The following is a 17,272-nucleotide window of genomic DNA, read 5'->3' on the forward strand; positions in this document are numbered from 1 at the left end:
TCCCACGATGTTTATTTTCCCTGAAAGAACTATGTGGCACTTTGGATCATCGCATGATGTACTCGTTTTCTTATCTTTTCTTTTTCTCGGTTTGCTACTCATGTCCGTCACATAGAAAACCTGAGCGAAATCTTTGGCTAGGACGAATGGTTCGTCAAGGTAACCAAGATTGTTGAAATCCACCATTGTCATTCCGTATTGCTCGTCCACCTTTACCCCACCTCCTGTTAGCTTGAACCATTTGCACCGGAACAAAGGGACCTTAAAGGAGGGTCCATAGTCAAGTTCCCATATCTCCTCTATGTAACCATAATATGTGACCTTTTGCCCATTCTCGGTTGCTGCATCAAAGCAGACACCACTGCTTTGGTTGGTGCTGTTTTATCTTGTCGATCGTGTAAAATGTATTCCCATTTATCCCGTACCCTTGGAAAGTCGATATAGTCGAAGATGGTGACTTGGACAACATGTACAGCTGATCTTCAACATCATTGTCACTCATTAAATGTTTTCGCAACCAACCGCCAAAAGTCTCCATGTGGGCCTTTGTAATCCAGGATTCAGGCTTCCCCGGGTTGTTTAAGCGTAAAATATTCTTGTGTTCCTCGAAGTACGGAGCCACCAAGCTGGAATTTTGTAGAACTGTGTGGTGTGCTTCAGTCATAGAATGGCTGTCCATACATATCGTTGATTTCCTTCCGATTGTGCCTTTTCGACTTAGTCTCCCTTTGTGTCGTGATTGAGGAAGACCAATCGGCTTAAGGTCAGGAACATAGTCAACACAAAACTCAATTACCTCCTCTATTCCATAGCCCTTGGTGATGCTTCCTTCTCGCCTAGCACGGTTACGAATATATTTCTTTAATACTCCCGTGAACCTCTCAAAGGGGAACATATTGTGTAGAAATATAGGACCAAGAATGGAAATCTCTTCGACTAGGTGAACCAGGAGGTGCGTCATAATATTGCAGAAGGATGGTGGGAACACCAACTCGAAACTTACAAGACATTGGACCACATCGTTCTGTAACCGTGGTAGATCTTACGGATTGATTACCTTCCGAGAGATTTCATTGAGGAATGCACATAGCTTCACAATAGCTACTCGAACATTTTCCAGTAGGAGCCCCCTCAAAGCAATCGGAAGCAATTGCGTCATAATCACATGGCAGTCGTGAGACTTCAGGTTTTGGAACTTTTTCTCCGCCATATTTATTATTCCCTTTATAATCGATGAGAAGCCAGATGGGACCTTCATACTGCTCAAGCATTCAAAAAAGATGGCATTCTCTTCTTTGGTAAGAGTGTAGCTGGCACGACCTTGAAACCGTTCCGGATGCCGGTCTTCCGGGTCTTTCAAATGTTGCTGGTCATGCCGTGCTTCCTTTGTATCATTTGTCTTCCCATACACGCCCAAGAAGCTTAGCAGGTTGACGCAAATATTTTTCGTAACATGCATCACGTCGATTGCAGAGCAGACATCTAGGACTTTCCAATATTCTAGCTCCCAAAATATAGATTTCTTTTTCCACATGGGTGCGTGCCCGTCAACTCCCCGCAGAACTGATTGTCAGCCAGGACCCTTTTCAAAGATGACTTTCAAATCCTTGACCATATCAAATACATTAGCACCAGTACGTTCCGTAGGCTTCGGCCGATGATATGCCTTGCCGTTGAAATGCTTGCCTTTCTTTCTTAAGTTATGATGTTGGGCAAGAAATCGACGATACCCCAGGTACACATTCTTCTTAAAATTATCCAAATATATACTTTCGGTCTCCCTTATTTGCTTGTCCCGAAAGGTTACTAAGAGCAGGCCAATCATTGATGGTTACGAAAAGCAACGCTCGTAGGTCAAATTCCTCTTCTTTGTGCTCATCCCACACACGTACACCAGGTCTGCCCCACAACTATAAAAGTTCATCAACTAATGGCCTTAGGTACACATCGATGTCGTTGCCAGGTTGCCTCAGGCCTTGGATGAGCACTGGCATCATAATGAACTTCCGCTTCTGGCACAAACAAGGAGGAAGGTTGTAGATGCATAGAGTCACGGGCCAGGTGCTATGACTGGAGCTATGCTCGCCAAAAGGATTCATGCCATCTGTACTTAGACCAAATCTTAAGTTCCTTGCGTCACCTGCAAAATCTTTGAACTCTCTGTCGATCTTTCTCCATGTGTTCCATCAGCGGGGTGTCTCAACTCCCCGTCCGACTTACGGTCCTCTTTGTGCCATCACAATAACTTGGCATGCTCTTTGTTCCTGAACAGACGTTTCTACCGTGGTATTATAGGATCATACCACATCACCTTGGCGGGAACCCTCTTCCTGGGTTTCTCGCCCTCAACATCTTCACCAGGGTCACCTCCTCTGATCTTATAATGCAATGCAGTGCATACCGGGTATTCATTCAAATTCTCGTATTCACCGTGGTAGAGGATGCGGTCGTTAATGCATGCATGTATCTTCTGAACCTCTAAACCTAGAGGGCAGACAACCTTCTTTGCTTCGTACGTACTGGCGGGCAACTCGTTATTCTTTGGAAACATATTCTTCATCATTTTCAGCAACTTTTCAAATCCTGAGTCAGATAGACCTTCATGTACCTTCCATTTTAGCAAATCCAGTGTGCAGCCCAGCTTTTTCAGACCATTATCGCATCCTAGGTACATCGACTTTTTGTGATCCTCTAACATGCGATCCAAATTCTCCATCTCCTTCTCAGTTTCGCGGTCTCTCCGTGCATCAGCAATGGTTCGGCCAAGATCATCAGCGGGCTCATCACGTGCCTCTTCTTCACCTTCCCCTTCACCTTCCCCTTCTGCTTCCCCTCCTTCAGCATCCTCCATGAAAGTATCACCGAAATGATTAGGATAGTTGTCATCATCCCCTTCTTCATTATCTTCCATTCTGACCCCTCTTTCTCCATGCTTGGTCCAACAATTATAGCTTGGCATGAAACCGTGCCGAAGCAAGTGGACGTGAACGGTTCTTGAGGAAGAATAACCCTTCTGATTCTTACAGGCAGCACATGGACAGAGAACAAAACCCCGCTGCTTGTTCGCATTAGCCACAGCGAGGAAATCATTCAAACCCGTAATGAACTCGTCACAGAGTCGGTTACCGTACATCCATTGCCGATTCATTTGCATTATTATTATATAAAGTATATAATTAACCATCATGCATTTGTTAAACTAACTAGCTAGAAATAATAGAAATTAAACTATGAACTACACGTGCATATTTATCAATGACACATGAAAGGTTCAAGTTGCTAACCGCGATTGAGGAGGAAAAATAAATGAGAAAACATACGTGTGACTCGGACACTTCATATAATGTTTGTTTTATGTGAACACAAGTGGCATCATGCTCTCGGGCATTTCATCGAACACCTCTTATGCATAAGAGGATACAAGCCAAACCCACCACCCCTTGTGAATAGAAGTGAAACACCAAGTAGCTCACACACAAGCCAAGTGTGTTGCAACAGTATTTATAGTGGTGGGTCTTTAGTTCTGGTTGGCCTGGCCTGGCCTGAGCACCTTTAATCGCGGTTGGCCAGACCAACCGAGACTAAATGTCCGACCGTACACCAGCTGTCGATCGAGGCCGTTGGACCCGGAGCTTCAGTCACGGTTCCCATGCAGAACTGGGACTAAAGACCCCATTAATCCCGGGCCAAAATGTTTGAGGATTAATGGGGTGGTGTGGAAGCCCTCTTTTCTACTAGTGTTACCAAGCACCTCTCTTTCTTCACTTTCGAAAATAACAGTACATATTTCTTGAAATTCCATGCTAGCACTAACTTCGTGTACATACTGGACACACACACTTGTCCCCTCTTTAGTCTGCATTTGTTACAGTGAATAAAAGCTCTTGCTATACATCTTACAGAAGAAGACTGGTCAAGAAAAGAAAAAGATTAGTCCCAAGAAGAACGCTCAACTTTTAACCAAGGACACAGCTTCTTATATATCAGGTTCTTGCTAACATTGCTTTGCTTTTGACCCCATTCAGGGGGCATCTTTGGCTGCTCAAAGCTATACTCTTGCTAGAAAAGAGGAGAGGGAGAGAGAACAGAGGTGGGAAACGAAAGAGTGGAAAAGCATGCGTTGGGGAGAATCCATGCGGCTTTCGCAGCTTGGAAGTTCTTTTCTTTCTTTAATCTTCAGCCCCCCTGCCTTTTGTCTTGTTTGTATGGATGCTTCTTGCTAGTTTTACTGAAGTAAATTCCTGGTGGTGTTTTATGTAGGCAAAGGGAAATATTATAAAGGTAATTGTTTCCAAGTTCGTTAAGATAAATTTGAGTTGGTCTAAAATTTGAAAGCTATGAACTGTATAAACTTTATAAGCTGTGAAAGAATTCTCTGAAACAACTCTCGAGTTACTAGCAAATGTGAAGGCTATTTGCAAGTAGAGTATGCTAACTGGAATATTAAAAGCTTCTTTAGTAAGTGGTCTACTTTGCTTTGGTAGTAGGGCACAAACACCAATAGATTGCACATTCTATCACAAGATAAGAAACAAAGCAAGGAAATTATTGGTCATCATATCTTTACGTGTACCTCTATAGCAAGCTTGCAATGTGCTTTCCTGGTCAATTAATACAACAAATAGGAAATTCAAAAAAGAGTGGGCACTAGCTACTACAAGCATGTGCAAAGCAGCTTCTGAAACAAAGGAGAACATCTTGCCCATATCCCCCTGACAAGAACCTTTGATGACTGATTTTGTGAGAGGGAAACTTGGTACTGCTCTCTTTACAAAAAACTGCATGAGTAGAATGGCTTTGATTTTGCAAAAGCAGAAGCTTCTATTCCTATAATCTTCTTAAATAGCAGTGCTTAGAACATGATAGGCCATCTTCCCCTAGTTACACCAGCATCCCAGTCAGACCCACCACAGAATGGAGCTCCTGTTATTTCTTTTTCTTTCTTTCAACACAATGATCTGATCCACAACAAGCACTTCCGAAGCTTCTGTTTGTTGGGGCGAGTGTCGCACCTATGCTCTGCCGGGCGATCTTCTTGATTCTCCAGCTCCCCTGAAGAATGCAGAGAGATGATCATTTCAATATCAGAGGGAGTACAGGGGAAACATGGGAACAACCCTTCAAGTGTTGTGTTCAAGGTTATCTACTGCATCATTGGGATTTTGATTTAAGTAGCCATAGCTAAATTAATAACGCCATCGCAGTGTGCTTTCTTTGACTGCTTCAGATGCATATTGGTTAATTATTTCAAGTATGGTAAGTGCATGCAGGGTGCTCATGAGGAGAGTATGAGCAATCGCCTTTGTTTGCGTAATGAGGACAAGCAGTGCAGCCATTTTTAGTTTTTCTTGTCATCTCATTATATTTATCATGCATTTCTGCTAAATACAACATCGTAGCATCTTATGTTTGAATACATAGTGCTTAGTTTATAGAAAAATCATAATGTAATGAAATGAGTGGGTGCAGCTGATATTATATTTAGAATATAGAAGCTTTAGTATACAAAATCCAACTTACAGTGAGCACACCGTGACAAAAGAAGACTGAAATCAACATTAATCCAGATACATGAGATACATACTACAAATTTGCATTGTAACTTATATTATGTTTGGTTTAGTCTAAACTGAAAGATCACAACAGTAATCAGTAGCCATGAATTTAATGCCAACTTCTTTCATATTAGACAAGTTCTTGTATGAAACCTAAGGCATTTGTGAACAAGGTGACATCCAGAAAACACATTGCGTATTATGTTCTTCTCCTTTGTCAATTGTTTAATGTCAAAATGAGAATCCCCCGAGATCCATGGAAAGTTAGTACCCAAATAAGAGAAGGAAGAAGAACAAATAGCAGCACATTACATGGTTGAATGCAGGAAAATTAAGTTACCTGTTGTGAACTGGATCCGGTCCACTGTGCACCTTCCTCTTGCTGCTACTGAAAGGATCATCAGCCTTGAATTCCTCCAGTGTCCTCTTAGTCAATCCTCTATTGACTCCAGTCATCATCCTCCTACCGCCTACTACTGCATTGGCTAACCGCACAGGAGATGAATGTTTCACGCTACTCTCCACCATCATTGACACCAGAACAAGGCCTCCAAACAGGATGGCCAATGCCGGCTTCGCAGACCTTCCCAGCCGGCTCATGATAGCTCCTACCTTTGTGTTGGCTCGGCACTGCCACCACCACAACCCCTCTATGTGCTTCTCATAGGGTGGTGCTGGTGCAGCTGCAAGAACTCCAATATGAGTGTGAGGTTACCTTGCTCCCTGTCTCAGTGTCTCAACACATTATATTCTGCAGGCAGTGGTGGTATTTTTGTTTCTTGCTCCTTGGTTTCTTCTTGAGTTTTCTTTCTTCTTCTCCAGCTGCTTCTCGTGTGCCTTTGAAGGGCCTAATGCAGGGGGCAGGGTAGAATCAAAGCAACTGAGCCATGCTTGCTTTTGTCCTTTGCTTTTCTTTTCCTTGAGTTATGCTATTTTTCTTTCTTTTCTTTTGATTTCATATGTAATTGGTCTTGATTGGTCAAAGAAGATCCAATAGCCTATAGGAGTTCAAGGTTGCAACTGACCGTGCTGCCTGGTCCATAAGGATTCCTTGGTTAGAGGATAATCTTGATTACTTGAAAGTGTTAAGGATGGAATAAAAGAAGGGTGTTAGAATATATCTCTTGTAACCGGCACAATACAATCATCAATTATCAATCCTATACAATTCTACAAAGGGGAAGAAGTAACCTTTGAGTAAATCTAGGAGGGGCATGACAGATGAGAGATTGTTCTGATTAAGCAAGGCACAGAAAGCAACTGCAAAGTGAGAAGCACCCTGGAGAAATACACATCTGTATGCTACTACTTTCAGGTGATATGTCGCTATCTTTTTTATTGTACTGTGACAACATGTATCAAACTTTCCCTCCTCATGAACCCTAGAAAACATCCCTCTTATTCAACTCTTTACATTTATACATGTTTCGCTACCCTGATAAAATCTACACAAATACATTTTTTGCATGCAGTTACTTATAATTCATCTGTTATCTTACATATTTTCTCTCTCATCAACACGGCAGGCATGTTACTGAAAAAACATGGTCAGTACAAAATAGTTTGGACCTGATGTGATTTATCAGCATATCTGAAGCAAGCAGATTTTCCTTGACCAAAAGCCAAGATGAGGCAGGGGACAAGTCCATATCACTCCTATATTGTGGAAAGGGCCAAAGGAGTTGGTTATTTTTGAGACAGCCTGACACACTGGCTGTCCTGCAATTCACTGTTATGCAAGCTAGCAAAAATAAAGTGCAAGAGGTGGCTGCATGCATTACTGACACTAGGACATCCCCTGTTTTAACATTGGTAAATGCTGAAAATTACTTCCCCTCTACGACCTCGGTACATCCTAATATTTACTCCATCTGCTCTTGCAGCGAAGTTGAAATTTGTAGCATAAGACAAGGGAGTAATTTAGTACTGTTCCTGGTACGAAAATTCAAACACCGCTTCATATGAAGTACTCCATCTGCTCTTGCAGTGAGTACTTGCTATTCACTTCTATGCAGAGCCCGACGTAAACTCTTGTAGCTTGCATCAATTGATGCGAACTTTTGAGTTTAAAGCGGCCTTTTTAACCAAAAAAAAACTTAATATTCGGTAGGTGATACAACATTTTTAACAAAAAGGAACCAAATATACATGAATCTTCTGGTCGCTCACGAATCTTCTGGTAATATTCGGTAGTATAATTTGGTCACTTTGCCATAGAACATTATAGTAAGCTAAAACATTCAGATGACACCTCCTTTTCGAAAGAAAAATAATTCAGAGGACACTCTTTACAGGGTTTACCTTCACCCTGTGAAACGTAGAACAGGTGGATTGAATAGGTCTACTCGGTTGAATCACCGAGCCCCAAGTATCTCATTATATATAGAAGGTTAGATAAGTTGAGATTATTTCTAAACTCAAGAAACGTTTTTACAGGAAGTGGTTTAGTAAAACCATCTGCCAACTGATCTCTAGATGGAATGAACCGAATCTCTAACTGTTTCCTTCTAACCTTCTCTCTGACAAAGTGAAAATCTATCTCAATGTGCTTGGCACGTGCATGAAACACTGGATTAGCACAAAGATATGTCGCTCCCAAATTATCACACCAAAGACAGGGTGCTTGACTCAACTTGACGCCAAGTTCTGCAAGCAAGGACTTCATCCACATCATCTCTGCTGTAGCATCAGCCACAGCTTTATACTCTGTTTCAGTACTGGACCTGGAAACAGTTGCTTGCTTCTTAGCACTCCAAGAAATCAAGTTGGGTCCATAGAACACAGCAAATCCTCCAGTGGAGCGACGCTCATCAACACAACCAGCCCAGTCAGCATCAGAGAAAGCACTCAACAGTGTAGAACTCGACCGCATAAAAGTCAAACCTATGTCCATTGTGTCAATGATATACCGCAGTATTCTCTTAGCAGTTGTCCAATGAACTGTAGTGGGTGCATGAAGATATTGGCACACCTTATTTACTGCATACACTATATCAGGCCGAGTAAGAGTAAGATATTGTAAGGCACCAACCATACTCCGATAGCTAGTAGCATCTTCAGGGCCTAACAAATCTCCCTCATGTGTAGTGATCTTTTCAGAAGATGACAAAGGTGTAGAGACACCTGTACACTATTTCATACCAGCACGTTTTAGGACATCTTGAGCATACTTTGACTGATTTAGAAGCAATCCATCTGCAACTTGATGAACTTCAATGCCCAAGAAATAATGAAGATTGCGGAGATCCTTTAATGCAAATTCTTTGCTGAGATCATTTAACAGCGCCTGAGTTGCATGCTCTGAAGAACTAGCCACAATAATATCATCAACATATATGAGCATGTAGATGGTGACATGACGCTTGCAATATATAAACAGTGATGTATCAGATTTGGAAGCAACAAACCCAAGCTTAACGAGCTGAGAGCTCAACCGGGCATACCAAGCCCTAGGTGCTTGTTTAAGACCATACAGCGCCTTTTCAAGTTTGCAAATATAATTCTGCTTCCTCCTGTCTTCATAGCCAGGAGGTTGTCGCATGTAGACCTCTTCTTCGAGAACACCATGAAGAAACACGTTCTTAACATCCAACTGTCGCAAACTCCATCCCCGTGAAACAGAAACAACGAGAACTAATCTGACAGTTGCAATTTTAACAACCTGGACTAAATGTGTCCTCATAATCAATACCGAACCTCTGCTTGAAACCTTTTGCAACTAGCCGAGCTTTATATCTGTCAACTGTTCCATCAGCCTTTTGTTTGATTTTATATATCCATCTGCAGTCAACTATATTAACACATGATCGTGGAGGAACAAGCTTCCAAGTGTTATTACGCATAAGAGCACCATACTCTTCATCCATAGCTTCCTTCCACTCTGGAATTGCCAGAGCATCTCGAACATTTTTCGGTTCAGCAGCAACTGTAGACGAGAGACACCACAATATTGTACCATCTGTATATTTGCGAGGCTGTGAGGGCGTGTAGTCCTACGAACATTTTCCTGCTGCACAGCACGATCCACAGCGAGAGAGGGCGCAGAAGATCCGGAGGAAGGCAGGCTGGGAGAATCTCCTGCCGCTGCTGAGCTGGTCCCGCGCGTTACAGGCGATCCTGTGGACTCTGCTGTGGCTGTGGGCGGAGATCGTGGCGAGGGCGAGTGCTGCGCAGAAGATCCGTCCGACCTGGTCGCACGCGAGGACCCAGCGTGGCCACCACGCGCCCGCAACAAGTGGGAAGGCGCGACAGGCGACGCAGACTCTGAGGCTGTCGGCGCAGGATCCGACGACGCGCGATCCGAGGTTGATGCCGAATCTGGCAGGGAATCAACACTGTGTTCGTCGCTGTTGTCTTCTTACGCCAATATTTCATGTGAGCTGTTTTCAGTCAAATCTTGTCCGTTTTGAGCCAAATTTTCTCCTGCAGCCAGCTGAGGACCTGTAGTAACCTGAGGAGCACAACAAGGAGAACTCAAGGCAGGATTAGTAGGAAATTTTTCCACACGTGAGTCATTAGTATTGTCACCCCCTTGCTCAAAATTTAGAAGAGATGGATCAAGTAATAGGATTTCACTACGGAGGAGAGCACCGGCATTTGGGTGAAGACTTTGGAAGGGAAAAACAGCCTCATCAAAAACCACATCACGAGAGATATAGACACGTCCCGTGGCAACCTCTAGACACTTAACTCCCTTATGTCGAGGGCTATACCCTAGAAACACAGATTGCTTGGATCGAAAAGCAAGTTTGCGTTGATTATATGGACGGAGATTGGGCCAACGAGCACAACCAAACACACGCAAGGATTTATAGTCCGGTTGAGTACCAAACAAACGATGCACGGGAGTGTCATTATGAATAACTTTACTAGGTAGCATATTAATCGGATAGGTGGCGAGTGAGAAAAGCTTCATCCCAAAACTTCAAAGGCATATGAGCATGGGCAAGGAGAGACAATCCAACTTCGACAATATGACGGTGTTTGCGTTCAGCGAGCACCATTTTGCTTGGTGAGCATGAGGACAAGAGACCAGATGAGAGATGCCTTGAGACTGAAAGAGAGAATTGAGCTTAACATACTCTCCCCCCCCCCCCAGTCAGACTGCACAGTCAGGATTTTTCGATCAAGTTTCCTTTCAACAAGTTTTTGAAAATTGACAAAGGCATCAAACGCATTAGACTTCTTTTTGAGTAAATAGATCCAGGTGAATTTACTATAATCATCAATAAAGCTTATATAATAGTTATGGCGACCAACAGAAGTAGGTGTAGGACCCCATACATCAGTAAACACTAATTGTAAAGGGGCTGAAGATACACTGGTGGAAATAGGGTAAGGTAATTGATGACTTTATCGCTGACAAGAATCACAAATAGACTGTAAGGAAGACTAACTACTACAAGGAAGATTATTTTTGCTAACAACTTGTTTAACAATAACTAGAGATGGATGACCTAAACGACTATGCCACTTGTCTTGTGAGGGCTTGACAACGATGAAGGCATGCTTGGAATCCTGGGGAGACACCAAAGATGAGATGAAGGGATACAGTCCACCAACACATCTGCCTCTATGAAGAACTGCTTGTGTGACCTGTTGATCAAAAAGAAAAACGGATGAAATTATATATAGACAACATTATCGAGAGTGAAACGATGTACGGAGAGCAAATTTTTAGAGGCGGAGGGATGATAACCCACAAGTATAGGGGATCGCAACAGTCTTCGCGGTAAGTAAAACCCAATTTATTGATTCGACACAAGGGGAGACAAAGAATACTTGAAAGCCTTAACAGCGGAGTTGTCAATTCAGCTGCACTTGGAAACGGACTTGCTCGCAAGAGTTTATCGATAGTAACAGTTTTATAGCGATAGCGGTAGTGCAATAACGACGACAGAGTAACAAAGACAGCGAGTAGTGATTATAGTAAACAACAGGATTAAAATACGTAGGCACGGGGATGGATGAACGGGCGTTGCATGGATGAGAGAAACTCATGTAACAATCAAAGCGAGGGCATTTGCGAGATAATAATAAAATGGTATCCAAGTACTAATCAATCAATAGGCATGTGTTCCATATTTAGTCGTACGTGCTCGCAATGAGAAACTTGCACAACATCTTTTGTCCTACCGGCCGGTGGCAGCCGGGCCTCTAGGGAATCTACTGGAAATTAAGGTGCTCCTTTTAATAGAGCACCGGAGCAAAGCATTAACACTCCGTGAACACATGTGATCCTCATATCACCGCCTTCCCCTCCGGTTGTCCCAATTTTTGTCACTTTGGGGCCTCGGGTTCCGGACAACAATACGTGTATACAACTTGCGAGGTAAGATCATAAAGCAATGAATATCATCATGAATTGATAACATGTTCGAGATCCGAGATCATGGCACTCGGGCCCTAGTGACAAGCATTAAGCATAACAAGTTGCAACAATATCATAAAAGTACCAATTACGGACACTAGGCACTATGCCCTAACAATCTTATGCTATTACATGACCAATCTCATCCAATCCCTACCATCCCCTTCAGCCTACAGCGGGGGAATTACTCACACATGGATGGGGGAAACATGGCTGGTCGATGGAGAGGCGTCGGTGGTGATGATGGCGACGATCTCCTCCAATTCCCCGTCCCGGCGGAGTGCCGAACGGAGTTTCTGGTCCCGAGACGGAGTTTCGCGACGGTGGCGGCGTACTGGATGGTTTCTGGCGATTTCGACTAACTCCCGTGCGTTTTTAGGTCGAAGGCGTTAAGTAGTCCGAAGGAGGGCGTCGGAGGCCAGCCGAGGGGGCCACACACTAGTTCCCCCCCTGGGCCGCGCCGGCCTAGTGTGTGGGGCCCTCGGGCCTCCACCTGGCTTGCCCTTCTGGCTCCGTCAATCTTCTGGAAAAATAGGACCTTTCGCATAAATTCCGAGGATTTTCCTGAAAGTTGGATTTCTGCGCAAAAACGAGACACCAGAGCAATTCTGCTGAAAACAGCGTTAGTCCGTGTTAGTTGCATCCAAAATACACAAATTAGAGGCAAAACAATAGCAAAAGTGTTCGGGAAAGTAGAAACGTTTTGGACGTATCAACTCCCCCCAAGCTTAGCTTATTGCTTGTCCTCAAGCAATTCGGTTAACAACTGAGTGCGATAAAAGAACTTTCACGAACACATTTGTTCATATGATGTAAATATTCTCATGATATGGCAAGTACTTAAGCAATTCATAATAAGATACACGCAAATAAAATCATCTAATAGCTATGTCAATCATGGAAAATGTACCAACAAATTAATAATGAGCATCATGAATCATGTCTATCAGCAGGATTGCAATGTTCATAGAATGATATGATAAAGTGGTATCTCGCTTGCCCGTAATTGTACAACAAAACATAAATGCTTGGGCACCTTTGAAGTTCATGGGAAGACTGGAAATAGAGATTATCAAAGATAAAAGCATCAAAGTTATACCACAGTTAATCACATTTTGGGACAAGCATATTATACTAAGAATGACAGTAGTGCTCTCAAGAAAGTGCTCAAAGAAAGGATGGAGACTCAATGTAAAAGTAAAATATTGACCCTTCGCAGAGGGAAGCAGCGATTAACATGTGCTAGAGCTTTTCATTTGTAAAACAGGAGTAAAATTATTTTGAGAGGTGTTTGTTGTTGTCAACGAATCATAATGGGTACTCTAACTACCTCGTCAACCAGACTTTCAAGAGCGGCTCCCATAAAGGACGTTATCTCTACCAGCAAGGTAAATCATCCCTCTTCTCTTTTGTTTACACACGTACTTTAGTTTTATTATGGATGACACTCCCCCCAACCTTTGCTTACACAAGCCATGGCTAACCGAATCCTCGGGTGCCTTCCATCAATCACATACCATGAAGGAGTGTCTATTTGCAATTTAAGTTGCTTACTGATAAATCAGGGCAAAACATGTGAAGAGAATTATTAATGAAAGTTGATTAATTGGGGTCGGGAACCCCGTGCCAGCTCTTTTTGCAAAATTATTGGATAAGCGGATGTGCCACTAGTCCATTATGAAAGTCTGTCAGAAGTAAATGACAAGATTGAAAGATAAACACCACATATTTCCTCATGAGCTATAAAACATTAACACAAATTGAGAAGCATTTTGAAGGTTTAAAGGTAGCACATGAGAATTTACTTGGAATGGTTTGAAATGCCATGCATAGGTATTTATGGTGGACACTCTGGAATAACTTGGTTTTCAGGTGTTTGAAAGCACGAGCAGCGTTCCCGCTAAGTACAAGTGAAGGCTAGCAATAGACTGGGAAGCGACAATCAAGAGAGCAGTAACTGTCATAATCATGCTTGCGACAAAATAAATTGGCGGAGGCATAAAAGTGATACAAGAACTCTGAGGTAAAGTAAATCATCGAGGCTTAATTGACATTTTGTTCAGTCATATGCATGCGTGAGCATGTGCCAAGTTGATTCAAGAGAATTATTCAGAGGAGGATACCACAATGTCATACCTATCTATGAATAAAGCAATGCAAGCAAATATTTATGACATGCTACTCATATTAATAAATTGGAGCTAATCATGAGAGATCATGAACTACTAGACTTTCTTAAATGACATATACCTCACATGAACCAACTAAGCATGCTCACATGGATGAGTATATGTACAAAAATGAAAACAAATAGAGTTCATACCAGCCTCTCACCACAATCGAATTGTCGTAGATCGTCATTATTGCCTTTTCACTTGTGTAGCTTGAATAATATGGAATGAAAACCACGCTCCAGCCACCGAAGACCATTGAACTCATAATGAACTTTACAAAACCAAAGAAGAAGAGCAAATATTTTTTGTGTTTTCGAATTTGGAAGCAAGAACAAAAGGAAACAAGCAAACAAAGCAAAATCTTTTTGGATTTTCTTATAGCAAACCAACGATAGCAAATAAAGCAAAATAAAAGCAAGAAACCAAAATAAACAAGTGGTGAAGAGAAACAACAGAAATATTTTTTGTCTTTTTGTGTTTTAGGGAAGAAACAAAGCAAAAACAAGAAAATGAAAACTAGAAGAGTCACATAAACACAAAGCAGCAGAAATTCGTCAAACTTGAGACCAGTATAGTAATCGAGTTTTAAGAAATTCTTCCGCTGCTCAGCTCGAAAAGTGTTCAACTAATGAAAGTTAGATAACAACCTGGGGAACATGCACAAAAATTGGCTTTGCAAAATAACGTTCTGGCTGTTTTTGGGAATTTTTTTGGTAACAGTCCAGAATCTGTTTTCAATCAGCCCTTCCCCAAATATCATCTTCCTCTTATTAGAAAACCACTTCAAGAAACTAAACAAGTATATACAAGTATCTAGCAACCATAATATGCAAAGAATGTGTGATGCCGGTATACCTCCCCCAAGCTTAGGCTTTTGGCCTAAGTGGAGTTCAACCCCAGCGAGGGTCAGGATTCCACGCCGGTGGGTCATACATGGCGTAGTCATAATAAGGTCCCGGTGCAGAAGAAAAGGGTGAAGGCTCCTCATGCCCAACTTGTTGATGCGAAGAACTTGCTGCATCGGATGAGTCGAGGCGTTCCTCGGCCTCCTCCGTTCCTTCTCTTGCATGATGGCCATCTCCCTCTATGTATGCATTCAGTTCACCTTCCGTGACTGACCAATCCTTCCTAGAATCAAAGTTAAATAGAACAGGTGCAGGCAATCCTACTAATTTTTCAGTTTTCTTAGTTGTTCTCCAAGTTTTCTTGTAAAATGTTATTCTGTAAGATAGGTTACTCAAATTAGACAAATCAGAAACAAATTCATGCTTAATCATGGAGACTATGTCAAGTTTCTCTATGGGAAGCTGAATATCAAGATGGTGAGGTTCTACACCATGCATAGCTAATAAACGAGAGGCGATAAGACCTCCACAAATTCCTCCCTTCTCACGGTTAGTAGCAAGTCTATTGGCTATCAAAGCACCCAAGTTGTAAGTCCTATCACCTTGTGATGCAGCAGCTAGAAAGGCTAAATCCTGGATAGATAACTTACTTGCATTCTTTCTAGCAAGAACGCACTTGGTGATGAAATAAGCAAAGTAACGAATAGCTGGGAGTTGAATACTACTGATTTTACCACCATCCTCTGACAAATCATCTTGAAGAGGTTCAAGAGCTCTTGCGGCGATCCCCTTATCTTCTCGCATGATCCCCATTGCGGCACTCTGATTGCTGCACAAAAATCATCGAATGGCAAGTTGACAGTTTTATTATAAATTTTGTACCGAACCATGGAGTTAGATCGCGACCAATTGAATTCAAAATCCTGCACTACAGACATAGTCAATTTTGCATATTGGCATGGTTCACCAACAACAAAATCATCCAACCCTGCACGAGAAATTAGATTCTGAACATCTCGCAAGATTCCTGCACTTCTCATAAAATCAACGCACGGGTAGTAAGAGGGGTACACTCCTTCTTCGCGGTGAACTCTCATAACCTGTTGCACCTCCAATTCTTGTTGGTTGAGTTGGTGCTTATTCCACTCCATTTTCTGAAATTTTTCAACAACCATTATAAAACTTGATTTGATGACATATAATTGAGGGAAACTACCATAGGAACTTGCTAGAGTACTAAACATGCATCAAAACTAGTTTCTACCACTTAGAACATGCATGCAAGCTCACTAAACATGTTACCTACAGCAGCAAAATATTCAAGATATACTCCACCAAACAAAATTCTACTTGGATAATCGAAGGAGTCACATACCGGAGAGCAAATGTGCCAAATTTCAGACAGAAATCTGGGCTGAACAAAGAGATCGAGAAATCTTGAGCTCTTGAGCGGAAACGCGGGTGAGAGGAACCTGGTGCGAGTTTTTTCGGGAGAGAGAAGAGAGTGGGAGGAAGAGATGAAGTGGTGGGGCAAGGAGGGGCCCACACGCCAGGGTGGCGCGCCCCTTGCCGGCCGCGCCGGCCTGTGGGGTGCCACCCTGGGGTGCCCCACTGGTCATCCCCAGGTTTTCCCAGGTGCCTCGTCGAAAAATAGGACCAATGGTATAATTTTTGTGAATTTTTGAAAACTTTGAAAAATGCACATTTATGGGTGTCAAATTTATTATTACTGGGCAGAAAAAGATTTTGAAATCTCTAATTAACTAAAGAACTTTGCAAAACAAAAGTGCTACAGCAAGTAAAACAAGTGGAGGAAGAGATAGATGTTGTTTAGCTCCTCTATGCATATAAAATGAATTTGTTAACAAGGTTGATCAAGTCTTGCCACCAAATAAATTTTACATAGCATAAGAAGAAATAAACCTCAAATCAATCATGTTACCTTGTATTGAATTGATATGGATCCAATCACAAGAGTTTGATATTCTTCTTTAGGCTCATATATTGGACAATCAATAGTTCCCACTTTGATAGTTCTCACATTAGAAATTGTATTAACTCCACATGCTTTCTCAATCCTCTTGGGAAAATAAACCGTATGCTCCTTGTCATCGACATTGAAAGTAACTTTTCCTTTATTGCAATCAATAACAGCCCATGCGGTGTTAAGAAAAGGTCTCCCAAGAATAATAGACATATTATCATCTTCAGGCATTTCCAACACAACAAAATCAGTTAATATCAAGCAGTTATTAGTAACTTGAACATGAACATCCTCACATATACCAACAGGAATAGCAGTAGATTTATCAGCCATTTGCAAAGATA

The 17,272-nt window shown here is 42.1% G+C and overlaps 1 long non-coding RNA gene across 1 annotated transcript; it reads left to right on the top strand.

Moving 5' to 3' along the window:
- The first annotated feature begins 6,740 nt into the window (after positions 1-6,740).
- LOC124669515 lies at positions 6,741-7,393 on the top strand. Its single transcript, XR_006992215.1, has 2 exons — positions 6,741-6,870; positions 7,082-7,393. It is a non-coding gene; the product is annotated as an uncharacterized LOC124669515 (long non-coding RNA).
- The last annotated feature ends 9,879 nt before the right edge of the window (positions 7,394-17,272 follow it).

This window comes from Lolium rigidum, chromosome 7 (genome assembly GCF_022539505.1).
Source record: "Lolium rigidum isolate FL_2022 chromosome 7, APGP_CSIRO_Lrig_0.1, whole genome shotgun sequence".
NCBI lineage: Eukaryota > Viridiplantae > Streptophyta > Magnoliopsida > Poales > Poaceae > Lolium > Lolium rigidum.